Source organism: Tachypleus tridentatus, unplaced genomic scaffold (genome assembly GCF_004210375.1).
Source record: "Tachypleus tridentatus isolate NWPU-2018 unplaced genomic scaffold, ASM421037v1 Hic_cluster_2, whole genome shotgun sequence".
In the NCBI taxonomy this organism is placed as follows: domain Eukaryota; kingdom Metazoa; phylum Arthropoda; class Merostomata; order Xiphosura; family Limulidae; genus Tachypleus; species Tachypleus tridentatus.
Window position 1 is genome coordinate 58,662,830 of NW_027467782.1, and position 27,710 is coordinate 58,690,539.

The following is a 27,710-nucleotide window of genomic DNA, read 5'->3' on the forward strand; positions in this document are numbered from 1 at the left end:
ATTGTTACCACTGTAAAACGTAGTCGTGCACACCGTTATTGTTACCGTAAGATGTAGTAGCAATGCACCATCCGTTATTGGCCACCGGAAGCTTACATTAAGTAGTGTTCACCATTATTGTTACACTGTAATTACGTAGTAGTGTTCACTATTACTGTTACCGTAAGATGTAGTGGTGTTCACCATTACTGTTTCACTGCGAAAGATGGTAGTGTTCCCATACATTGTTATTGTAACACGTAGCCAGGTTTTATTTCATTATTGTTACCGTAATGTAATGCGTGGTAAAGTAAGTTCAACATTAGTCGTCAGTGCAAGCTTGCAGTGTGCAACGCGTTACCGTTACCAGCAACAAAAGCGTAGTGGCGTCCACCGTTCATTGTTACCCTAAGATTGCGTGAGTGTCTCACCATTATTGTTTCACCGCAAAGAAGCAGTGCGCACATTATTGTTACCGTAACATGTAGTTGTCATCAACCATTACTGCCACCGTAATATGTGGTAGGGCTGAATACATTGTTTCACCGTAAGATGCGGCGGTCTCTATATTACTGTCACCGTAAGATGTGGTGCGTCTACATTACTTTAACCACTGTAAGATTGCAGTGTCTCAACATTATTGTTGTCGGTAAGATGCTGTTGTTCTTTCACCATTGTTTACTGTAAGATGTGTGCAGTGTTCAATATTATTGTTACCGTAAAGATGTGCAGTGTTCAATATTATTTTAATTGTAAAGATGTAGCTTCTGGTTTACCATTACTGCGCCACTGTAAGATGCAGTAGTGGTTGACCGTCATTGTTACCGTAAAATGTAGTAGCACACCGTCATTGTTACCTGTAAGATGTAGTAGTGTTCACCGTCATTGTTACCGTAATATGTGGTAGTGAACAATGTCATTGTTACCGTAAGATGTAGTAGTGTTCACCGTCATTGTTACCGTAAGATGCAGTAGTGTCTCACTGGTCATTGTTACCGTAATATGTGGTAGTGTACAATGTCATTGTTACCGTAAGATGTAGTAGTGTTCAATTGTCATTGTTACCGTAAGATGTAGTAGTGTTCACCGTCATTACTACCGTAGGCGTAGTGGCAGTACATTCGTCATTGTTACCGTAAGATGTAGTAGTGTTCCACTGTCATTGTTACCGTAAGATGTAGTAGTGTTCACTGTCATTGTTATTGCAATATGTTGTAGTGTACACCGTCATTGTTACTGTAAGATGTAGTAGTTTTCACCGTCGTCATTGCTGTAATTTATGTGGTAGTGCACACCGTTATTGTTACCGTAAGATGTAGTGTTCAATCGTCATTGTTACCGTAATACGTGGCAGTACACCGTGTATTGTTACCGTAAAGACGGTAGTGCGTTCAATCATCATTGTTACCGTAATACGTGGCAGTGTTCAACCGTTATTGTCACCGTAAGATGTAGTAGTGTTTACCATTATTGTTACCGCAAGATGTAGCGTGTCCACATTACTGTTACCGTAAGACGTAGCCGTGTTTACCATTATTGTTACCGTAAGATGTAGCTGTGTTCACCATTATTGTTACTCGTAAGATGTAGTTGTTTCACCACATTGTTACCGTAGGATGGCGTAGTGTTCAACATTATTGTTACCGTAAAGTGTAGCGGTGTTCAATCGTCATTGTTACTCGTAAGATGTAGTGTTCATTATTATTGTTTACTGTAATATGTAGCTGTGTTCAATTGTTATTGTTACCGTAATATGCGGTAGTGTTCCACCTTTATTGTTACTGTAAGAGGTAGCGTACAACTGCACATAGTTACTGTAAGATGTAGCCAGTGTTCACCATTATTGTTACTGCAAGATGTAGCGTTTTACTATTATTGTTACTGTAAGATATGGTAGTGTACACCTGTCATTGTTACCGTAAGATGTAGTAGTGTTCCACCGTCATTGTTACTGTAAGATGTAGTAGTGTTCACTCATCATTGTGCTTACTGTAATTGATAGTTGTAACCGTACACCGTCATTGTTACCGTAATATCGTAGTAGTTTTCACCGGTCATTGTTACTGCAATATGGTGGTGCGCTGACCGTTATTGTTACCGTAAGATGTAGTAGTGTTTACCATTATTGTTACTGCAAGATGTAGTGTTCACCATTATTGTTACTGTAAGATGTGCAGTAGTTCACCATTATTTGTTACCGTAATATGTGGTAGTGTTCATCATTATTGTTACCGTAGGATTTAAAGTATCATTACACTGTTATTGTTACCGTAAAACGTAGTCGTGCACACCGTTATTGTTACCGTAAGATGCAGTAGCACACCCGTTATTGCCACCGGAAGATATGGTAGTGTTCACTATTATTGTTACCGGTAACATACGTAGTAGCGTTCACTCATTACTGTTACCGCAAGACGTAGTGGCGTGTCTCACCACACTGTTACTGCAAGATGTAGTGTCCTTATATTATTGTTTTTGCAACACGTAGTTGCGGGTTTATTATTATTGTTACCGTAATATGTGGTAGTGTTCAACCGTTATTGTTGGCCTTACCGATGCAGTAGTGTCCGACCATTATTGTTATCGTAAAGAAGTAGTGTGCACATTATTGTTACCGTAAATACGTCGTAGCCAGGTTCACACATTGTTTACCGCAATACGTGGTAGGGTTGAACATTATTGTTACCGTAAGATGCAGTGTCTCGCCACATTGTTCACCGTGAGATGCAGTGTTCATATATTATTGTTATTGTGAGACGCAGCGTTCTATATTATTGTGCCACTGTAAGATAGGGTAGCGTTAATATTATTGTTATTGTAAGATGTAGTTCTGTTCAATTATTATTGTTACCGTAAGATGTGGTGGTGGACACCGTCAATTGTTACTGTAATATGTGGTAGTGCATTAACCGTCATTGTTACCTGTAAGATGTAGTAGTGTTCAATCACTCATTGTTACTGTAATATGTAGTAGTGAACAATTATTCATTGTTACTGTAAGATGTAGTAGTGTTCAATATCATTGTTACTGTAAGATGTAGTAGTGTTCACTGTCATTGTTACCGTAATATGTGGTAGTGTACAATGTCATTGTTACTGTAAGATGTAGTAGTGTTCACCGTCATTGTTACCGTAAGATGTAGTAGTGTTCACTGTCATTGTTACTGTAATATGTGGTAGCTGTACACCGTCATTGTTACTGTAAGATGTAGTAGTGTTCACCTGTCATTGTTACCGTAAGATGTAGTAGCGTACCAATTTACGGTCAGTTATTGTAAAATATGTTGTAGCGTACACCGTTCATTGTTACTGTAAGATGTAGTGGTTTTCACCGTCATTGTTGCTGTAATAGTGGTGGCAGTGTACACCGTTATTGTTACCGTAAGATGTAGTGTCTCACCGCTCATTGTTACCGTAATATGTGGGGCCGTCACAGTTACTGTTACCGTATGATGCAGTGTTCACCATTATTGTTACCGCAAGATTGTAGTGTCACTATATCATTATTGTTACCGTAAGATGCTGCCGTTCAATTCAATTACATTGTTCACCGTAATATGTGGTAGTGTTCAATCATTGTTGTTACCGTAAGATTTAGCACTGTTCATTTAACTGTTATTGTTCACTGTAAGGTGTAGTAGCAAGTTCAACCGTTATTGTTACCGTGAGATGTAGTAGTGTCACCACATTGTTACCGCAAGATGTGGAAGTGTTCAATTATTTATTTGTTACTGTAACATGTAGTTGTGTTCACCTATTATTGTTACTCCGTAATACGTTGTAGTATCCAAAACCATTGCTCAATTACTGTAATATGTGGTAGTGTTCAATATTGTTGTTCACTGTAAGATGTGTCTTATATTAATGTTACCGTAAGATGTAGTTGTGTTCACCTATTATTGTTACCTGCATAATGTGGCAGTGTGTTCAATATTATTGTTACTGTAAGATGTAGTAATGTACACCGTTTATTGTTACCTGCAGTGGCTGTGGTAGTGTCCAATATTATTGTTCACCGTAATACGTGGCAGTATCCAAAATCATTGTTACTGTAATATGTGGTAGTGTTCAATATTACTGTTACCGTAAGATGTGTTTTATATTTAGCGTTACCGTAAGACGTAGTCCTGTTCACCATTATTGTTACTGTATAACGTGGTAGTGTTCAACACATTGTTACCGTGAAGATGTAATAATGCACGCAATAACCGTCATTACTTAATACGTGGTAGTGTTCAATTATTATTGTTACTGTAAGACGTAGCAGTGTTCACCTCATTATTGTTACCTGCAATATGTGGTAGTGCATAATATTATTGTTACTGTAAGACGTAGTAGTGCACAACATTATTGTTACTGTAATGCCGTGAGTAGTGTTCAACTATTATTGTTACCGTAAGATGTAGTTGTGTTCAATTACCCATTGCTGCAAGATGTAGTGTTCAATTATTATTGTCACTGTAGGATGTAGTATTGCATACCATTATTGTTACAGTAAAACGTAGTCGTGCAATAACTGTTATTGTTACCGTAAGATGTGGTAGTGCGTCACCGTTATTGTTACCGGAAGATATGGTAGTGTTCACTATTACTTGTTACTGTAACACGTAGTAGTGTTCACCATTATTGTTACCTGTAAAGATGTAAAGTGGTGTTCACCATTGTTACACTGCGTGATGCAGTGTCTCCTTATATTACTTGTTTCCGTAACATGTAGTTGTGGTCTATTATTATTGTTACTGCAATACGTGGTAGTGTTCAATATTATTGTTAGTGTAAGCCAGTAGTGTACACCGTTATTGTTACCGTAAGGTGCAGTGGTGTTCACCGTCATTGTTCACCTTAAGATGTAGTAGTGTTCACCATTACTGTTACCGCAAAGAAGCCAGTGCGCACATTATTGTTACCGTAACATGTTAGTTGTGTTCAATTAATATTGCCGCCGTTACGTGGCAGGGCTGAATGTCATTGTTACCGTAAGACGTAGCGTTCTACATTACTGTTTGATGCCAGCATAGTGTCTGATATTATTGTTACCGTAAGATGGTAGTGTTCAATATTATTGTTATTGTAAGATGTTGTTCTTTCAATTCATTGTTATTGTAAGATGTGGTAGTGTCCAACATTACCGTTACCGCAAGATGTAGTGTTCAATATTATTTTACCGTAAGATGTAGTTGTGCTCATCATTATTGTTACTGTAAGATGGTGGTGACAACTGTCATTGTTTATCTGTAAAACGTGGTAGTGTACACCGGTCATTGTTACCGTAAGATGTAGTAGTGTTCAACTGTCATTGCTACTGTAATATGTGGTAGTGAACAATGTCATTGTTACCGTAAGATGTAGTAGTGTTCAATCGTCATTGTTACTGTAAGATGCAGTAGTGTTCAACCGTCATTGTTACTGTAATATGTGGTAGTGTACAACGTCCATTGTTACCGTAAGATGGTAGTAGTGTCCACCGCTCATTGTTACCGTAAGATGTGTAGTAGTGTTCAATCGTCATTGTTACCTGTAAGATGTAGTAGTGTTCAACTATTATTGTTACTGTAAGATGTAGTAGTGTTCACTGGTCATTGTTATTGTAATATGCTTGTAGTTTCTCTCAGTATTGACCGTCATTGTTACCGTAAGATGTAGTAGTGTTCAATCTGTCATTGTTGCTGTAGTAATATGTGGTAGTGTACACCGTTATTATTGTTACTGTAAGATGTAGTGTTCACTGTCATTGTTACCGTAATATGTGGTAGTGTACACTGTTATTGTTACCGTAAGATGTAGTGTCTCACCGTCATTGTTACTGTAATATGTAGAAAGTGTACACTGTTATTGTTACCGTAAGATGTAGTAGTGTTTACTATTATTGTTACCGCAAGATGTAGTGTTCAATATTATTGTTACTGTAAGATGTAGCCATGTTTTACCATTAATGTGTTTACCGTAAGATGTAGTTGTGTCCACTCATTATTGTTACTTCGTAAGATGTAGGTTCACTATTATTGTCACTGTAGGATGTGCAGTGTTCAACATTATTGTTACCGTAAGCGTAAGCGGTAGTGTCTCAATTATTGTTACTGTAAGACGTAAGGTTCATCATTATTGTTACCGTAACATGTAGGTTGTGTCTCACCCTATATTGTTACCGTAATATCCGGTAGTGTCCAATCTTTGTTTTGCCACCAGTAAGATGTGGTAGAAAGTGCACACCGTTATTGTTACTGTAATATGTAGCCAGTGTTCACTATTATTGTTTACCGTAATACGTGGTAGTGTTCAATATTATTGTTACTGTAATATGTAGTAGTGTTCACTATTACTGTTACCGTAATACGTGTAGTAGTGTTCAATATTACTTGTTCACCGTAAGATGTGAGATTAGTGTTCAATTATTATTGTTACCTGTAATACGTAGTAGTGTTCAATATTATTGTTACTGTAAGATGTAGTAGTGTTCACCATTATTGTTACCGTAAGATGTGGTGGTGGACACCAATCATTGTTACTGTAAGATGTAGTAGTGTTCACCGTCATTGTTACCGTACTATGGTAATATTCACGTCATTGTTACTGTAAGATGTAGTAGTGTCTCACCGTCATTGTTACTGTAAGATGTAGTGTGTTCACCGTCATTGTTACTGTAATATGTAGTAGTGTACACCGTCATTGTTACTGTAAGATGTAGTAGTGTTCACCGCCACCATTGTTACTGTAAGATGTAGTAGTGTTCACTGTCATTGTTATTGCAATATGCCAGGTAGTGTACACCGTCATCATTGTTACTGTAAGATGTAGTAGTGTTCACCGTCATTGTTGCTGTAATATGTGGTAGTGTACACCTGTTATTGTTACTGTAAGATGTGTGTCTACTCATCAATATGTTACTCGTAATATGTGGTAGTGTACACCGTTATTGTTACTGTAAGATGTAGTAGTGTTTAACTCATTATTGTTACTGCAATGATGCAGTTCAATATTATTGTTACTGCAAGATGTAGTGTCTCTATATTATTGTTACTGTAAGATGTAGTTGTGTCTCACCACAATACTGTTACTGTAATATGTGGTAGTGTTCAATACTGGTTGTTACTCGTAAAGATTTAGTACTGGTACACCGTTATTGTTACTGTAAGATGTAGTAGTGTTCACTGTTATTGTTACTGTGAGATGGTAGTAGTGTTCACCATTATTGTTACCGTAAGATGTAGTGTTCAATATTATTGTTACTGTAATATGTAGTAGTGTGTCTCACCATTATTGTTACTGTAATATGTTGTAGTATCCAAAATTCATTGTTACCGTAATATGTGGTAGTGTTCAATATTATTGTTACCGTAGTAAGATGTGTTTTATTATTAATGTTACTGTAAGATGTAGTTGTGTTCAATTATTATTGTTACTGCATAATGTGGTAGCAACCATTATTGTTACCGTAAGATGTAGTAATGTACACCGTTATTGTTATTACTGTAGTATGTGGTAGTGTTCAATATTATTGTTACTGTAATATGTGGTAGTATCCAAAATTATTGTTACCGTAATATGTGGTAGTGTTCAATGACATTGTTTCACTGTAAGATGTGTCTTTACATTAGTGTTACCGTAAGATGCAATAGTGTTCACCATTGTTGCCACTTTAATACGTGGTAGTGTTCAATATCATTGTTACTGTAAGATGTAGCCAGGTTCACTATTATTGTTACCGTAATATGTGGTAGTGCATAATATTATTGTTACTGTAAGACGTAGTAGTGCACAATCATTATTGTTACTTGTAATATGTGGTAGTGTTCAACATTATTGTTACCGTAAGATGTAGTTGTGTTCAACCGTTATTGTTATTGCAAGATGTAGTGTCCAACATTATTGTTACCTGTAGGACGTAAAAATGATATTGTTCGTGACTTGTTACCGTAAAAACGTAGTCGTGGCACAACTGTTATTGTTACCGTAAGATGTAGTGGTGTTCACTATTACTTGTTACCGCATGATGTAGTAGTGTTCAATATTATTGTTACCGCAAGACGGTGCAGTGTCCTACCATTATTGCCACTGTAAGATGTGGCGTGTCCAATTTATTATTTACCGTAATATGTGGTAGTGTCTCAATATTATTGTTACCGTAAGATTGTAGTAATGCGTACACCGTTATTGTTACCTGTAAGCGTGTAGTAGTGTTCATTATTGTTACCGTAATACGTGGTAGTATTCAAAATTATTGCTACCGTAATATACGGTAGTGTCCAATAATATTGTTACCGTAAGACGTGGCCTTTATAATAGTGTTTACCTGTAAGATGTAGCTTGTGTCCACCATTATTGTTACTGCATAATGTGGTAGTGTCCAATAACATTATTGTTACTGTAAGATGTAGTGGAATGCAATAACCATTATTGTCAATTACTTTAATACGTGGTAGTGTTCACTTACATTGTTACCGTAATATGTGGTAGTGTATTAACCGTTATTGTTACTGTAAGATTATAGTGTTCCACCGTTATTGTTCACTGTAATAGTGGTAGTGCCACCATTATTGTTACCGTAAGATGTAGTTGTGTTCAACTATTATTTGTTGCCTGCACATGTGGTAGTGTTCACATTATTGTTACTGTAGGATGCAGTAGTGCACACCGTTGCCATTGTTACCGTAAGGTGTAACGTAAATGCCCGTTGTTGTTGCCACTGCGCGTGGTAGTGTTCAATCATTATTGTTACTGTAAGATGTAGTAGTGTCTCATTATTTACCGTTACTGCACGATGGGCGTTCACCTTATTATTGTTACTGTAAGACGCAGTAAAGTGCACAACTGTTATTGTTACCCGTAAAGGTGTAGTAGTGTTCATTGTTATTGTTACCGTAAGACGTAGTAGTGTCAGTTTCGTCATTGTTACTGCAAGATGTATTAGTGTTAGCATTATTGTTACTGTAAGATGTAGTTGTAATCACTGTTATTGTTACCGTAATATGTGGTAGTGTCTTCAACATTATTGTTATGTAAGATGTAGTTGTGTTCAATTATTATTGTTACCGTAAAGATGTAGTGTACACTGTCATTGTTACCGTAATATGTAGGTAGTGTTCACTATTATTGTCACCTAATACGTGGTAGTGTCTCAATACTATTGTTACCGCAAGATGGTAGTAGTTCATTATTATTGTTACCGTAATATGTAGTTGTGTTCACTCATTATTGTTACTGTAGTATGTGGTAGTATCAAAATTATTGTTACCGTAATGTGTGGTTTGTTCACCATTGTTACTGTAAGATGTAGTGTTCAATATTATTGTTACCTGTAAGATGTTGTTGTGTTCACCATTATTGTTTACTGTAAGATGTTGTGTTCAATATCATTGTTACTGTAAGATGTAGTTGTGTTTACCATTATTGTTACCGTAGGACGGTGGTAGTGTATCACTGTTATTGTTACCGTATATGCCGTGTGGTGTCCAATTGTCATTGTTACTGTAATATGTGGTAGTGCCTCAACATTATTGTTACCGTAAGATGTAGTTGCAGTTCACTATTATTGTTACTGTAAGATGTAATGTCAGGTTCACCATTACTGTTACTGCAAGATGTAGTGTCTCCCCGTTATTGTTACCGTAACATGTAGCTTGTTTCACCGTTATACTGTTATTGTAATATGTGGTAGTGTTCAATATTGTTACCTGTAAGATGTAGCCGTGTGTTCACCATCATTGTTACTGTAAGATGTAGTGTCCAACCATTACTGTTACCGTAAGATGGTAGTCGTGTTTACTATTATTGTTACCGTAATATGTAGTCAGTGTTCACTATTATTGTTACCGTAATATGTGGTAGTGTCCAACATTATTCCACCGTAAGATGTAGTCAGTGTTCACCATTACTACGCTACCGCAAGATGTGGTGTTTAATTATTATTGTTACCTGTAAGATGTAGTTGTGTTCACCATTATTGTTACCGCAAGATGTAGTGTTTACTACTATTATTGTTACTGTAAGATGTGGTAGTGTACACCGTGTCATTGTCATTGTTACTGTAAGACGTAGTAGTGTTCACTGGGTCATTGTTATTGTAAGATGTAGTAGTGTTCACCATCATTGTTACTGTAATATGTTGTACCGTACACCGGTCATTGTTACCGTATGTATGTAGTAGTTTTCACCGTCATTGTTACCGCAATATGTGGTAGTGCACACCGTTATTGTTACCGTAAGATGTAGTAGTGTTTACTACATTACTGTTACCGCAAGATGTAGTGTTCAATATTATTGTTACCGTAAGATGTAGCCAGTGTTCACCATTATTGTTACCGTAATATGTGGTAGTGTCCAACATTATTGTTACTGCAGTAGGATGTAGTATTGTGACACCGTTATTGTTACCGTAAAACGTAGTCGTGCACACTGTTATTGTTACCGTGGTAAGACGTAGTAGTGCACACCGTTATTGTTACTGAAGATATGGTAGTGTTCACTATTATTGTTCACTGTAACACGTAGTAGCGTTCACCATTATTGTTACCGCAAGATGTAGTGGTGTTCACTCATTATTGTTACCGCAAGACGTAGTGTTCCATATTATTGTTTTGTAACATGTAGTTGCAGGTTTATTATTATTGTTACTGCAATATGTGGTAGTGTTCAACCGTTATTGTTACCTAAGATGTAGTAGTGTTCACCATTATTGTTACCGCAAGAAGCAGTGTGCACATTATTGTTACCGTAACATGTAGTTGTGTCCACCATTATTGTTACCGCAATATGTGGTAGGGCTGAATATTATTGTTACCGTAAGACGCAGTGTTCATATATTATTGTTACCGTGAGATGCAGTGTCCATATTATTGTTACCGTGAGACGCAGTGTTCCATATTACTTGTTACCGTAAGATAGGGTAGTGTCCAATATTATTGTTACCGTAAGACGTAGTTCTGTCCACCTATTATTGTTACTGTAAGATGTGGTGGTGGACACCGTCATTGTTACCGTAATATGTGGTAGTGTACACCGTCATTGTTACCGTAAGATGTAGTAGTGTTCACCGTCATTGTTACTCGTAATATGTGGTAGTGAACAATGTCATTGTTACCGTAAGATGTAGTAGTGTTCACCGTCATTGTTACCGTAAGATGTAGTAGTGTTCACTGTCATTGTTACTGTAATATGGTGGTGCAAGTACAATGTCATTGTTACTGTAAGATGTAGTAGTGTTCACCGTCATTGTTACCGTAAGATGTAGTAGTGTTCACTGTCATTGTTACTGTAATATGTGGTAGTGTACACCGTCATTGTTACTGTAAGATGTAGTAGTGTTCACCGTCACTGTTACTGTAAGATGTAGTAGTGTTCACCGGTCATTGTTATTGCAATATGTTGTAGCATTACACCGTCATTGTTACCGTAAGATGTAGTAGTTTCACCGTCATTGTTGCTGTAATATGTGGTAGTGTACACTGTTATTGTTACCTGTAAGATGTAGTGTTCCACCTGTCATTGTTACCGTAATATGTGGTAGTGTACACCGTTATTGTTACCGTAAGATGTAGTAGTGTTTACTATTATTGTTACCGCAATGATGCAGTGTTCAATATTATTGTTACTGCAAGATGTAGTGTAGTCTATATTATTGTTACCGTAAGATGCCGTTGTGTTCAACTAACATTGTTACCGTAATATGTGGTAGTGTTCAATATTGTTGTTACCGTAAGATTTAGCACCGTGTAACCGTTATTGTTACTGTAAGGTGTAGTAGTGTTCACCGTTATTGTTACCGTGAGATGTAGTAGTGTTCACCATTATTGTTACCGCAAGATGTAGTGTCACATTACTGTTACTGTAACATGTAGTTGTGTTCACTCATTATTGTTACCGTAAATACGTTGTAGTATCCAAAATTCATTGTTACTGTAATACGTGGTAGTGTCCAACATTATTGTTACCGTAAGATGTGTGTTTTATATTAATGTTACTGTAAGATGTAGTTGTGTTCACTATTATTGTTACTGTATTAACGTGGTAGTGTCCAATATTATTGTTACCGTAAGATGTAGTAATGTACAACCGTTACTGTTACCGTAGCATGTGGTAGTGTTCAACACATTGTTACCGTAATATGTGGTAGTATCCAAAAACTCATTGTTACCGTAATACGTGGTAGTGTCCACATTACTTGTTACCGTAAGACGTGTTTTATAATAGTGTTACTGTAAGATGTAGTTGTGTTCAATTCATTACTTGTTACCTGCTAACGTGTAGTGTTCAATATTATTGTTACTGTAAGATGTATTAACGTACAACCGTTATTGTTACTTTAATATGTGGTAGCGTCCAATATTACTGTTACTGTAAGACGTAGTTGTGTCCACCATTACGTGTTACCGTAATATGTGGTAGTGTATAATATTATTGTTACTGTAAGACGCAGTGAGCTTACACATTATCATTGTTATTGTAATATGTGGCAGTGTCCAACATTATTGTTACCGTAAGACGTAGCCAGTGTCCACCTATTATTGTTACTGCAAGACGTAGTGTCTCAATATTATTGTCACTGCAGGACGTAGTACTTGGTATATTCCGTTATTGTTACTGTAAAATGTAGTCGTGCACACCGTTATTGTTACCGTAAGATGCAGTGCGTACACTGTTATTGTTACCTGAAGATACGGTAGTGTTCACTCATTTATTGTTACCGTAACACGTAGTAGTGTTCACCATTATTGTTACCGCAAGATGTAGTGGTGTTCACCACATTGTTTACCGCAAAGATGGTAGTGTCTTCATATTTCATTGTTTTTGTAACATGTAGTCAGGTTTATTATTATTGTTACCGTAATATGTGGTAGTGTCCAATATTATTGTTAGTGTAAGTTGTAGTAACGCACACCGTTATTGTTACCCGTAAGCGTGTAGTGGTGTCCACCGTTATTGTTACCCTAAGATGTAGTAGTGTTCACTCATTATTGTTACCGCAAGAAGTAGTGCAAACATTATTGTTACTGCAACATGTAGTTGTGTCCACCATTATTGTTACCGCAATATGTGGTAGTGATCGAATATTACTGTCACTGTAAGATGCAGTGTTCCATATTATTGTTACCGTAAGATGGCAGTGTCCTATATTATTGTTACCGTAAGATGTGGTAGTGTTCCAATTATTGTTACTGTAAGATGTTGTCCTTGTTCACTTACTGTTACTGTAAGATGTGGTAGTGTCTCAACATTATTGTTACCGCAAGATGTAGTGTCCAACATTATTGTTACTGTAAGATGTAGCCAGGTTTCACTCATTATTGTTACCGTAAGATGTGGTGGTGGATACTGTCATTGTTTACTGTAATACGTGGTAGTGCACAACCGTCATTGTTACTGTAAGATGTAGTAGTGTTCCACTGTCATTGTTACTGTAATATGTGGTAGTGAACAATGTCATTGTTACCGTAAGATGTAGTAGTGTTCACCGTCATTGTTACTGTAAGATGTAGCAGTGTTCACTGGTCATTGTTACTGTAATATGTGGTAGTGCACAACGTCATTGTTACCGTAAGACGTAGTAGTGTCCACCGGTCATTGTTACTGTAAGATGTAGTAGTGTTCACCGTCATTGTTACCGTAATATGTGGTAGTGCATACACCGTCATTGTTACTGTAAGATGTAGTAGTGTTCACCGTCATTGTTACTGTAAGATGTAGTAGTGTTCACCGTCATTGTTATTGCAATATGCTGTTAGTAAGTACACCTGTCATTGTTACTGTAAGATGTAGTAGTTTCACCGTCATTGTTGGTTGTAATATGTGGTAGTACAACTGTTATTGTTACTGTAAGATGTAGTGTTCCACCGTCATTGTTACCGTAATACGTGGTAGTGTACACCGTTATTGTTACCGTAAGATGTAGTAGTGTTCACCATTATTGTTACCGCAAGATGTAGTGTCCAATATTATTGTTACCGTAAGATGTAGTTGTGGTTCACCGTTATTGTTACCGTGCAATATGTGGTAGTGTCTCGATATTATTGTTACCGTAAGACGTAGGTTGCGCCTTATTATTACTACCGTAATATGTGGTAGTGTTCACAATCATTGTTACCCAAGATGTAGTAGTGTCCACTATTACTGTTACCGCAAGAAGTAGTGCGCACATTATTGTTACTGTAACATGTAGTTGTGTCCACCATTATTGTTACCGCAATATGTGGTAGGGCTGAACATTATTGTTACCGTAAGATGCAGTGTTCCATAATTACTGTTACCGTGAGATGCAGTGTCTCACATTACTGTTACCGTGAGATGCAGTGTCCTATATATCATTGCATACCGTAAGATAGGGTAGTGTTCAACCATTATTGTTATTGTAAGATGTAGTTCCTGTTCACTCATTATTGTTCACCGTAAGATGTGGTGGTTAACCGTCATTGTTACTGTAATATGTGGTAGTGTACACCGTCATTGTTACCTGTAAGATGTAGTAGTGTTCCACTGGTCATTGCTTACCGTAATATGTGGTAGTGAACAATGTCATTGTTACTGCTAAGATGTAGTAGTGTTCACTGTCATTGTTACTGTAAGATGTAGTAGTGTTCACCGTCATTGTTACTGTAATATGTGTAGTACACACGTCACTGTTACTGTAAGATGTAGTAGTGTTCACTCGTCATTGTTACCGTAAGATGTAGTAGTGTTCACCGTCATTGTTACTGTAAGATGGTAGTGTACACTCACCATCATTGTTACTGTAAGATGTAGTAGTGTTCACCGTCATTGTTACCGTAAGATGTAGTAGTGTTCACCGTCATTGTTATTGCAATATGTTGAAGTGTACACCGTCATTGTTACTGTAAGATGTAGTAGTGTTTACCATTATTGTTTACCGCATGACGCAGCGTTCAATATTATTGTTACCGCAAGATGTAGTGTTCCATATTATTGTTACCTGTAAGATGTAGTAGTGTTCAATTAATATTGTTACCGTAATATGTGGTAGTGTCCAATATTGTTGTTACCGTAAGATTTTAGTAACTGCAATAACCGTTACTGTTACCGTAAGGTGTAGTAGTGTTCACCGTCATTGTTACTGTGAGATGTAGTAGTGTTCACCATTATTGTTACCGTAAGATGTAGTGTTCAATATTATTGTTACTGTAACATGTAGTTGTGTTCACTATTATTGTTACTGTAATATGTTGTAGTATCCAAAAATTATTGTTACCGTAATATGTGGTAGTGTCCAATATTATTGTTACCGTAAGATGTGTTTTATATTAATGTTACTGTAAGATGTAGTTGTGTCTCACCATTACTGTTTACTGTATAACGTGGTAGTGTTCAACATTATTGTTACCGTAAGATGTAGTAACGCACAACCGTTACTGTTACCGTAGTATGTGGTAGTGTTCAACATTATTGTTACCGTAATATGTGGTAGCATCCAAAACCATTGTTACCTGTAATATGTGGTAGTGTCCAATATTATTGTTACCGTAAGATGTGCCTTTATATTAGTGTTACCGTAAGATGTAGTTGTGTCCACCATTACTGTCACTGCATAACGTGGCAGTGTCCAACATTATTGTTACCGTAAGACGTATTAACGTACACCGTTATTGTTACTTTAATATGTGGTAGTGTCCAATTATTATTGTTATTGTAAGATGTAGTTGTGTTCCACCATTATTGTTACTGTAATATGTGGTAGTGTATACATTATTGTTACTGTAAGATGTAGTAGTGTACAATATTATTGTTACTGTAATACGTGGTAGTGTCCAATATTATTGTTACCGTAAGATGTAGCTGTGTTCACCATTATTGTTACTGCAAGATGTAGTGTCCAACATTATTGTTACTGTAGACGTAGTATTGCATTGCACCGTTATTGTTACCGTAAAAACGTAGTCGCAATACCGGTTACTGTTACTGTAAGATGTAGTAGTGTACATCCGTTATTGTTACTGAAGATATGGTAGTGTTCACTGTTATTGTTACCGTAACATGTAGTAGTGTTCACCATTATTGTTACTGCAAGATGTAGTGGTGTTCACTCATTATTGTTACCGCAAGATGTAGTGTTCTATATTATTGTTTCTTTGTAACATGTAGTTGGTTTATTATTATTGTTACTGTAATATGTGGTAGTGTCCAACATTACTGTTACGTAAGCTTGTAGTAACGCACAACTGTTATTGTTACCGTAAGGTGTAGTGGTGTTCACCGTTATTGTTACCTAAGATGTAGTAGTGTTCCACCATTATTGTTACCGCAAGAAGTAGTGCGCAATATTATTGTTACTGTAACATGTAGTTGTGTTCACCATTATTGTTACCGCAATATGTGGTAGGATTGAATATTATTGTTACTGTAAGATGCAGTGTCCCATATTATTGTTGTTACTGTAAGATGCAGTGTTCTATATTATTGTTACTGTAAGATGTGGTAGTGTCCAATATTATTGTTACTGTAAGATGTGTTTTATATTAGTGTTACTGTAAGATGTAGCCAGTGTTCACCATTATTGTTACTGTATAATGTGGTAGTGTCCAACATTATTGTTACCGCAAGATGTAGTGTTCAATATTATTGTTACTGTAAGATGTAGTTGTGTTTACTATTATTGTTACCGTAAGATGTGGTGGTGACACTGTCATTGTTACTGTAATATGTGGTAGTGTACACCGTCATTGTTACTGTAAGATGTAGTAGTGTTCACTGTCATTGTTACTGTAATATGTGGTAGTGAAAAATGTCATTGTTACTGTAAGATGTAGTAGTGTTCACCGTCATTGTTACTGTAAGATGTAGTAGTGTTCAATCGTCATTGTTACTGTAATATGTGGTAGTGTACAATGTCATTGTTACTGTAAGATGTAGTAGTGTTCACTGTCATTGTTACTGTAAGATGTAGTAGTGTTCACTGTCATTGTTACTGTAATATGTGGTAGTGTACACCGTCATTGTTACCGTAAGATGTAGTAGTGTTCACCGTCATTGTTACTGTAAGATGTAGTAGTGTTCACCGTCATTGTTATTGCAATATGTTGTAGTGTACACCGTCATTGTTACTGTAAGATGTAGTAGTTTTCACCGTCATTGTTGCTGTAATATGTGGTAGTGTACACCATTTATTGTTACCGTAAGATGTAGTGTTCACCGTCATTGTTACTGTAATATGTGGTAGTGCAATTAACTGTTATTGTTACCGTAAGATGTAGTAGTGTTTTACTATTATTGTTACCGCAAGATGTAGTGTCCAATTACATTGTTACTGTAAGATGTAGTTGTGTTCAAATGTTATTGTTACTGTAATATGTGGTAGTGTCTCGATATTATTGTTACCGTAAGATGTAGTCAGTGTTTCATTATTATTGTTACTGTAAGATGTAGTTGTGTTCACCATTATTGTTACTGTAAGATGTAGTGTCCAATATTATTGTTACCGTAAGATGTTGTTGTGCTTTACTATTATTGTTACTGTAGGATGTGGTAGTGTCCAACATTATTGTTACCGTGTAAGGTGTAGCGGTGTTCACCGTTATTGTTACCGTAAGATGTAATGTTCAATATTATTGTTACTGTAACATGTAGTGTGTTCACACTGTTATTGTTACTGTAATATGTGGTAGTGTCCAATTTTGTTGTTACTGTAAGATGTGGTAGTGTACACCGTTATTGTTACCGTAATACGTCGTTGTGTTCACCATTACTGTTACCGTAATATGTGGTAGTGTTCAATATTATTGTTACCGTAATATGTCGTTGTGTTCACCATTATTGTTACTGTAATATGTGGTAGTGTTCAATATTATTGTTACTGTAAGATGTAGTTGTGTTCACTATTATTGTTACTGTAATATGTGGTAGTGTTCAACATTATTGTTACCGTAAGATGTAGCCAGGTTTCACTATTATTGTTACTGTAAGATGTGGTGGTGGATTAACTGTCATTGTTACTGTAATATGTGGTAGTGTACACTGTCATTGTTACCGCAAAACGTAGTAGTGTTCACTGGTCATTGTTACTGTAATATGGTAGTGTACACCGTCATTGTTACTGTAATATATGGTAGTGTACACCGTCATTGTTAACGTAAGATGTAGTAGTGTTCACTGTAATTGTTACCGTAAGATGTAGTAGTGTCCACCGTTATTGTTACTGTAATATGTGGTGGTGTAAACCGTCATTGTTACTGTAAGACGTAGTAGTGTTCACCTGTTATTGTTGCTGTAATATGTAGTGTAGTGTACACCGTTATTGTTACCGTAAGATGTAGTGTCCACCGTGATTGTTACTGTAATATGTGGTAGTGTTACACCGTTATTGTTACTGTAAGATGTAGTAGTGTTCACCATTATTGTTACTGCAAGATGTAGTGTTCAATATTATTGTTACCGTAAGATGTAGTTGGTTCACTCTTATTGTTACTGTAATATGTGGTAGTGTTCAATATTATTGTTACTGTAGGATGTAGTAGTGTACACCGTTATTGTTACTGTAAGATGTAGTAGTGTACAACATTATTGTTACTGTAAGATGTAGTAGTGTACACCGTTATTGTTACCGTAAGATGTGGTAGTGCACACCGTTAGTGTTACTGTAAGGTGTAGTAGTGTTCACTGTTATTGTTACTGTAAGATGTAGTAGTGTTTTATTATTATTGTTACTGTAATATGTGGTAGTGTTCAATATTATTGTTACTGTAAGATGTAGTTGTGTTCACTTATTATTGTTACTGTAAGATGTAGTAGTGTTCACCGTCATTGTTACTGTAATATGTGGTAGCAATACACCGTCATTGTTACTGTAAGATGTAGTAGTGTACACCGTCATTGTTACTGTAAGATGTAGTAGTGTTCACTGTCATTGTTACTGTAATATGTGGTAGTGTACACACTGTTAGTGTTACTGTAAGATGTAGCGTTCACTGTCCTTGTTACTGTAATATGTGGTAGTGTTCAATATTTTGTTACTGTAAGATGTAGTAGTGTGCACTGTTATTGTTACTGTAATATGTGGTAGTGTTCAATATTATTGTTACTGTAAGATGTAGTTCCTGTCCACCATTATTGTTACTGTAATATGTGGTAGTGTCCAATATTATTGTTACTGTAATATGTAGTTGTGTTCACCATTATTGTTACTGTAATATGTGGTAGTGTTCAATATTATTGTTACTGTAAGACGTAGTTGTGTTCACTATTATTGTTACCGCAAGATGTAGTGTTCAGCATTATTGTTACCTGTAACACGTAGTTGTGTTCACCATTATTGTTACCGTAATAATACGTGGTAGTGTCCAATCATTATTGTTACTGTAAGATGTAGCCAGGTTTACTATTATTTTTTACCGTAAGATGTGGTGGTGGACACCGTGAATGTTACCGTAGTATGTGGTAGTGTACACCGTCATTGTTACTGTAAGATGTAGTAGTGTTCACCGTCATTGTTACTGTAATATGTGGTAGTGTCCAATATTATTGTTACTGTAATATGTGGTAGTATCCAATATTATTGTTACTGTAAGGTGTAGTAGTGTTCCACCGTTCACTGTTACCGCAAGATGTAGTAGTGTTCACCATTATTGTTACCGCAAGATGTAGTGTCCAATATTATTGTTACTGTAAGATGTAGCCAGTGTCTCACCATTATTGTTACCGTAATATGTGGTAGTGTCTGATATTATTGTTACCGTAAGATGTAGCCAGGTTTACTATTATTGTTACTGTAAGATGTGGTAGTGTACAACTGTTATTGTTACCGTAATATGTAGTTGTGTTGACTATTATTGTTACTGTAATATGTAGTTGTGTTCACTCATTATTGTTACTGTAATATGTAGTGTGCACTATTATTGTTACTGTAATATGTGGTAGTGTTCAATATTATTGTTATTGTAAGATGTAGTAGTGTTCACTGTTATTGTTACTGTAAGATGTTGTGTTCAATATTATTGTTAATGTAAGATGTAGTAGTGTTCAATATTATTGTTATTGTAAGATGTAGTTGTGTTCATTATTATTGTCCTATATCGCTTCATATTTTACAGTTAATAGTAACCAATATGTTGGTGTTACTACTTAACACATTTTTTCCTGTGTTTATAACAATAGAATAATGTTACCATCACAAATGGGGTATTTGGGATTCTTCCAGAACTGGACTTGATACCTTGTTCCTTCCCTTGCCCTAGTGTACACATTAACAGTTGGTAAGGCACAGCCTCCCTTACCACAGTGTATACACTAACAGTTGGTAAGTACAACCTCCTTACCCCAGTGTATACATCAACAGTTGGTAAGCACAGCTCTTTACCCCAGTGTACACACTAACAGTTGGTGGTACAGCCTCCCCACCCCAGTGTGTACATCAACAGTTGGTAAGTACAGATCTCCTTACCCAGTGTATATCAACAGTTGGTAAGTACATATCTCCTTACCCAGTGTACACACTAACAGTTGGTAAGTACAGCCTCCTCTTACCACAGTGTACACACTAACAGTTGGTAAGTACAGCCTCCCACCCCAGTGTACACACCAACAGTTGGTAAGTACAGGTCTCCTTACCCCAGTGTACATATTAACAGTTGGTAAGTACAGCTCTCCTTACCACAGTGTATACACTAACAGTTGGTAAGCACAGCCTCCTTACCACAGTGTACACACTCAACAGTTGGTAAGTACAGCCTCCTTACCCAGTGTATAGATCAACAGTTGGTAAGTACAGCTGTCCTTACCCCAGTGTATACACTAACAGTTGGTAAGTACAGCTCTCCCTACCCCAGTGTATACATCAACAGTTGGTAAGTATAGATCTCCTTACCCAGTGTACACACTAACAGTTGGTAAGTACAGCCTCTTTACCCCAGTGTACACACTAACAGTTGGTTAGTACAGCTCTCCTTTCCCCAGTCTATACATCAACAGTTGGTAAGTACAGCTGTCCTTTCCCTAGTGTACACACACACACACTTTGTAAGTACAGCCTCCTTATTCCAGTGTACACACTAACAGTTGGTAAGTACAGCTCTCCGTACTCCAGTGTATACATCAATAGTTGGTAAGTACAGCTCTCCGTACTCCAGTGTACACATTAACAGTTGTTAAGTACAGCTCTCCTTACCCCAGTGTACACAGTAACAGTTGGTTAGTACAGCCTCCTTACCCCAGTCTATACATCAACAGTTGGTAAGTACAGCTGTCCTTCCCCTAGTGTACACACACACACTTGGTAAGTACAGCCTCCCCACCCCAGTGTACACACTAACAGTTGGTAAGTACAGCTCTCCTACACCCCAGTGTATACATCAACAGTTGGTAACTACAGCTCTCCTTACCCCAGTGTACACACTAACAGTTGGTAAGTACAGCTCTCCGTACTCCAGTGTATACATCAATAGTTGGTAAGTACAGCTCTCCTTACCCCAGTGTACACACTAACAGTTGGTAAGTACATCTCTACTTACCACAGTGTACACACACACAGTTGGTAAGTACAGCTCTCCTTACCACATTGTACACACTAACAGTTGGTAAGTACAGCTCTCCTTACCCCAGTGTACACACTTACAGTTGGTAAGTACAGCTCTCCTTACCCCAGTGTACACACTAACAGTTGGTAAGTACAGATCTCCTTAACGGTAGATGAATCTTTGAAAAGATAAAAACATCCAATTATAAATATACATTTAATTATATCTGTGTAGAATATTTACACCTCGTTATAAAACATCCGTTCTCTTCTTCTGTGTTTAAACATATTTGTTTTAATATATTTTAGTAGAATTTCAAAAGCAACACACTGAATGGGGCACCAAATATAACGTCTTTGGTAGACCATGAAACTCTGAACATCACAAATTCACAATATACATGTAAACATTTACACGGACTACCAGTCTATATGCACTTCAAGTACCTGGTTATTTTAGAATAATTATTATATTACATTTCTGAAGAGACATTACAAATAACTGAAGTTGTTTAAGCATTAACCTCAAGTACATTTATCAAATAAAGACAACAACTCTTTTTTTGGTTACACTCTGGATTTCTCTAAATAACCTCACACATACGTCAGTACTGAATTACTGAAAATTACAATTAAGAAACTCAAATGTCTAAGCCACATACACGAAAAGAATCAAACAAACCCAAATGTCCAAGCCACATCGAAGAAAAGAATCAAACAAACTCAAATGTCTAAGCCACATCGAAGTAAAGAATCAAACAAACTCAAATGTCTAAGCCACATCGAAGTAAAGAATCAAACAATCTCAAATGTCTAAGCCACTTAGACGAAAAGAATCAAACAAACTCAAATGTCTAAGCCACTTAGCCGAAAAGAATCAAACAACTCAAATGTCTAAGCCACTTAGACGAAAAGAATCAAACAAACTCAAATGTCTAAGCCACATCGAAGTAAAGAATCAAACTCAAATGTCTAAGCCACATCGAAGTAAAGAATCAAACAATCTCAAATGTCTAAGCCACTTAGACGAAAAGAATCAAACAAACTCAAATGTCTAAGCCACTTAGACGAAAAGAATCAAACAAACTCAAATGTATAAGCCACATCGAAGAAAAGAATCAAACAAACTCAAATGTCTAAGCCACATCGAAGAAAAGAATCAAACAAACTCAAATGTCTAAGCCACATCGAAGTAAAGAATCAAACAAACTCAAATGTCTAAGCCACATCGAAGAAAAGAATCAAACAAACTCAAATGTCTAAGCCACATCGAAGAAAAGAATCAAACAAACTCAAATGTCTAAGCCACATCGAAGAAAAGAATCAAATAAACTCAAATGTCTAAGCCACATACACGAAAAGAATAAAACTCAAATGTCTAAGTCACATATACGAAAGGAATCAAACAAACCCAAATGTCCAAGCCACATCGAAGAAAAGAATCAAACTCAAATGTCTAAGCCACTTAGACGAAAAGAATCAAACAAACTCAAATGTATAAGCCACATAAAAATAAATAACCCCATCATCACCACCAAAGAGATAAAAAAATCAATTTGATTTTTTTTTTCAGGCACTTGTGGGTAAGTGAACGTTACGTCAGGCACTTGTGGGGACAGTGAACATAACGTGACAACAACGAAACACGCAAGGCCGCTATAGCACAAAAATCTTAAAAAGAGAAAAAGCCACAGATGTGTGTTGACGTCATGTTTAAACCAATAACTACACTGTTAACACATTATGTTTACTGTTACAACGAACTGAAAACAATCTAACATAAACTGTCTGGCCTAGTACAAGTCTACTTATAATAAATAATACCTGTTGCATATTGCAACGTTTGTAGTATAGCGATCTAATCGATGCTTTAATATAAGCAGTTGTCCCAGATACAGATCACACAATATTTACGTACATTGCGCGTGTGTGTACAAGCGTTGTTCAGAAGCTTACACACGACACATTATTACGTTATATATAAAACACTCGAGCACTACACTTTTGCATAGCTTGTGATGTTGTACCTAGCATGGCCGGGTTTTCTGGTATAATCGGCACAGTTTGTTTCTGCAGTACATTTGTTTAACAAGACGGGTGGGGAACTCTACCTTCCTTTAAAGAAGGAAACCACAACATGTCTAGTTTTGAAGATCATGTGATTGATTGATGAGAGGTCAAGATATTGGAGAAATATGATTAAAGATTCATAAATATAAATAACTTTTAAGCTATTACGAATAGTTAAAGATGAAAGATAAGAAATAGATTGACCTTTCTAATAAATACCGTTCAGCTAGGTTATTAAGTGAACTTAATATAAAACATACAATGTATGAACGACAATAATCGACACCGCTGAAAAATGCACATTAGAGAGAAAAGACAGTACCACACCAAGTTTATGTAATCCATAATAGAATAATTATATACGAACAAGGTTATTTTTAAACAGAACGACTAAAGCGCCATCTATTACCTAAATTAATATACAGAAGATGTACTTGTTGATATTCTAGCATTAGATAAATTGGTCTATTAATATTTAGTCTTGACTGAATTGATTCATATTTATAGCAGATTCTTTTATTAAATATTTAAAATTTTCATAAGTAATAACTTAGTTTTTAGTAGAATGATTCTACCTACTATTTTGAAATACAGTACAGTTTCAAATATTATGAACTGAAAAATGACGAGTTATAGGTTTAACAATAGGAACTCGTTACAATGCGAAGTAACAATGCTAAATAAATTTTAAGTATTGTTGGATAGGAAGAGGTGTCTCCGAATAATTTTAAAAAATATTTTTGTGCTGTTGCAAAATGAGGAGCGTTGTCGTGACAACAGCTGATTTGATTCAAAGTGAACTAAGTTGGTAATATTCTGGGGGGCTGTGTATTTATTGATGAAGAATTGTGTTGTCCCACAGGGGGCTCTCTACGTAATTTATAGAGTCATAATAGCCACTGTAGTTAAAACTAAGTTCACTGTTCGTCCAACACTGACCGTTGTACAGGTCTGAAGATGGATTATAAACAGAAGTGTTTCCAACAGAACCTGTGGGATCATGCAACGAGATGGTTGAAGAGATATGTTGCTTAGGAGTTGTGACGCCACATCGTGGTATGTGGTTCTCGTTGTTGCTAGAAAGATCACAAAATATACTTTGACCGTTAGACGGCACGAAGTTTCTTGCGTCGTCACCTGCTCGGCACGAATTAAAAGTTGTCATTCTATAATTATCATATCGGCCGTAGTCTTCCTGAATGTAAGAAGGTGGGTTCGGTGAGGGGTGTTGGTCGATTTGACCGACATTCTCATGAGGGTAGAGTGTTGCCATACGTTGGTCTGAGATGCTAAAATTCATTAGAGCTCCACGAGATTGGACGCACCCCACTGGAGAAGATTGTGGAACGTGATCATGTCCCAGTGGAGGGTAGATCATGGAGCAGGCCGTAGAATAAACTTCCTGTTTATCCGTCACGTGGTAGGATGTCTCCGAATTGTCTCTTTGTTGTGATTGATTGTGCGTGGGCGGAGGTGTCTTGTAATAGTTACAGGCCACAAAGGGCGGTGTGTATTCTCGCTGACCGCTGGGAGTATAACTTGACATTCTGTCTTTCGAGTAAAGACTAGGGTAAATCCGTGGTTGCTGGCACTGTGGAGAGGTTTTCGGCTCTCTCCAGGGCTGGAACTTGGAGACAGATAGGTTGAAGGAGGCGATCTGTGGCGTGTAGAACCACTCAACAAGCGGAGACTAGGAGTCGTTTTGTACTTGTCCGAGTTGGCGGGGTGAACGAAGTCGACTCCAGCCACCACTGGTTGAATAACAGGGGAACCTTCTGGGGAGATCACCTCATTAGTTGGGTGAATAACAGGAGGACCTTCTGGAGACATCACCTCATTAGTTGGTAGCTTGTTTCCTTGAAAAACCCGATCTGTTGACGCTTGGGAAATTGAAAGGTCTTGGTCCTCACGAGACTCTGGTTCTTCTGAACGCGTGGTATTCCGGCAACGGTCAATCTCCGATTCAGTATATTCGATGTGGTTATTTTGTGCAGGAGGGTTTGAAATCAACCCTTCTTCCTTGTCCAGGGAATTCTCCTTGTCAAAACTCTCACTACCACTGTCACCTTGGTAAGAAGAACCATCTTTGTTTTGTCTTTTGTGTTTCATGCGGCGATTCTGGAACCACACCTTGACCTGCCTTTCGCTCAGGTCGAGGGACGCGGCGATCTCAATACGACGTGGTCTGCACAAATACTTGTTAAAGTGGAACTCTTTTTCTAGTTCCAACAGCTGCGTGGTGGTGTAAGCTGTTCGCAGCCTCCTTGGCAACCCGTTGTCTCCGCCCTCTATGTGGAGAAAAGATCACGATAACGTTAGAAATGAAGTGTGTAAAGAAATGTGATCACTATTGAAACAAGTGTAAAGAAATGTGATCACTATTGAAATACGTGTGTAAAGAAATATGATCACTATTGAAATAAGTGTGTAAAGAAATGTGATCACTATTGAAACAAGTGTGTAAAGAAATGTGATCACTATTGAAACAAGTGTAAAGAAATGTGATCATTATTGAAATAATTGTGTAAAGAAATGTGATCACAACTGAAATAATTGTGTAAAGAAATGTGATCACAATTGAAACAAGTGTAAAGAAATGTGATCACTGTTGAAATAAGTGTGTATAGAAATGTGATCACAACTGAAATAATTGTGTATAGAAATGTGATCACAACTGAAATAATTGTAACGAAATGTGATCACAATTGAAATAATGTGTAAAGAAATGTGATCACAACTGAAATAATTGTGTAAAGAAATGTGATCACAATTGAAACAAGTGTGTAAAGAAATGTGATCACTATTGAAACAAGTGTAAAGAAATGTGATTACTATTTAAACAAGTGTGTAAAGAAATGTGATCACTATTGAAACAAGTGTGTAAAGAAATGTGATCACTATTGAAACAAGTGTAAAGAAATGTGATCACTATTGAAACAAGTGTAAAGAAATGTGATCACTATTGAAATAAGTGTGTAAAGAAATGTGATCACTATTGAAACAAGTGTGTAAAGAAATGTGATCACTATTGAAACAAGTGTAAAGAAATGTGATCACTATTGAAATAATTGTGTAAAGAAATGTGATCACAATTGAAATAATTATGTAAAGAAATGTGATCACTATTGAAACAAGTGTAAAGAAATGTGATTACTATTGAGACAAGTGTGTAAAGAAATGTGATCACTATTGAAACAAGTGTGTAAAGAAATGTGATCACTATTGAAACAAGTGTGTAAAGAAATGTGATCACACAAGCAAGTGTAAAGAAATGTGATCACTATTGAAACAAGTGTGTAAAGAAATGTGATCACTATTGAAACAAGTGTGTAAAGAAATGTGATCACTATTGAAACAAGTGTAAAGAAATGTGATCACTATTGAAATAAGTGTGTAAAGAAATGTGATCACTATTGAAATAAGTGTGTAAAAAAAATTGATCCAATATATACTAAGAGTTTGAGTGAAAGTTTATCTGATACCAAAGCCACATCGGGCTATCTGCTATGCCCACCGAAAGGAATCGAACCCCTAATTTTAGCGTTGTAATTCCGAAGACTTTGCGCTGTCCAAGGGGATATTCTGCGTAAACGTAAAATTAATTACGTTTACTCAGGATATATCACGAAACTTTCTCTGTGGCTGATAGTTTTGTTGGAACGTGTTTGTACAGATCGATTTTATTATTAACCGGTTTCTTTCAAAACGATCGTGTCACTGGTATGGAAAGTTAAACATATTCAGATGTCTGCTGTGGATAAACTGTGTTTTATAATTCCTGCCTATGAATAACTGTTTTACTTTTTGTGTATGAACAATTTTATTTTGTATTTTCTGTATATTAATAATTCTATTTTATACTTTCTGTTTATAAATGATTAATTTAAATTCTTTGTGTATTAGTAATTTGTTTTATAATTTCTCTGTTAAATTACTAATAAACGATAAAGAGCTCATTGTAAAAAAATCATTATATTTATTACGATCAACTTATTGTGTATCACCACAACTTAATGGTAAATTTCCGGAATATTAATATTAAAATTCGAGGTTCGATCCTTGCGAATGGAATAGAGTGTAATGTAGTTTTACGCTGAAGTGGAACAAGACAAAATATTATTATAGTGTTCTGGTGTGTTCCAGTGGTGTTGTTCTGGAATCGACCAAATTATTTCTATTGTAATAATTCCTTAAAGAAGGAAATGGATAAAAT

The 27,710-nt window shown here is 36.5% G+C and overlaps 1 pseudogene; it reads right to left on the reverse strand.

Annotated features, from left to right (window-relative positions):
• Nucleotides 1-24,077: 24,077 nt before the first annotated feature.
• Nucleotides 24,078-27,710, reverse strand: part of LOC143242337 (uncharacterized) — a 43,295-nt pseudogene continuing 39,662 nt past the window's right edge.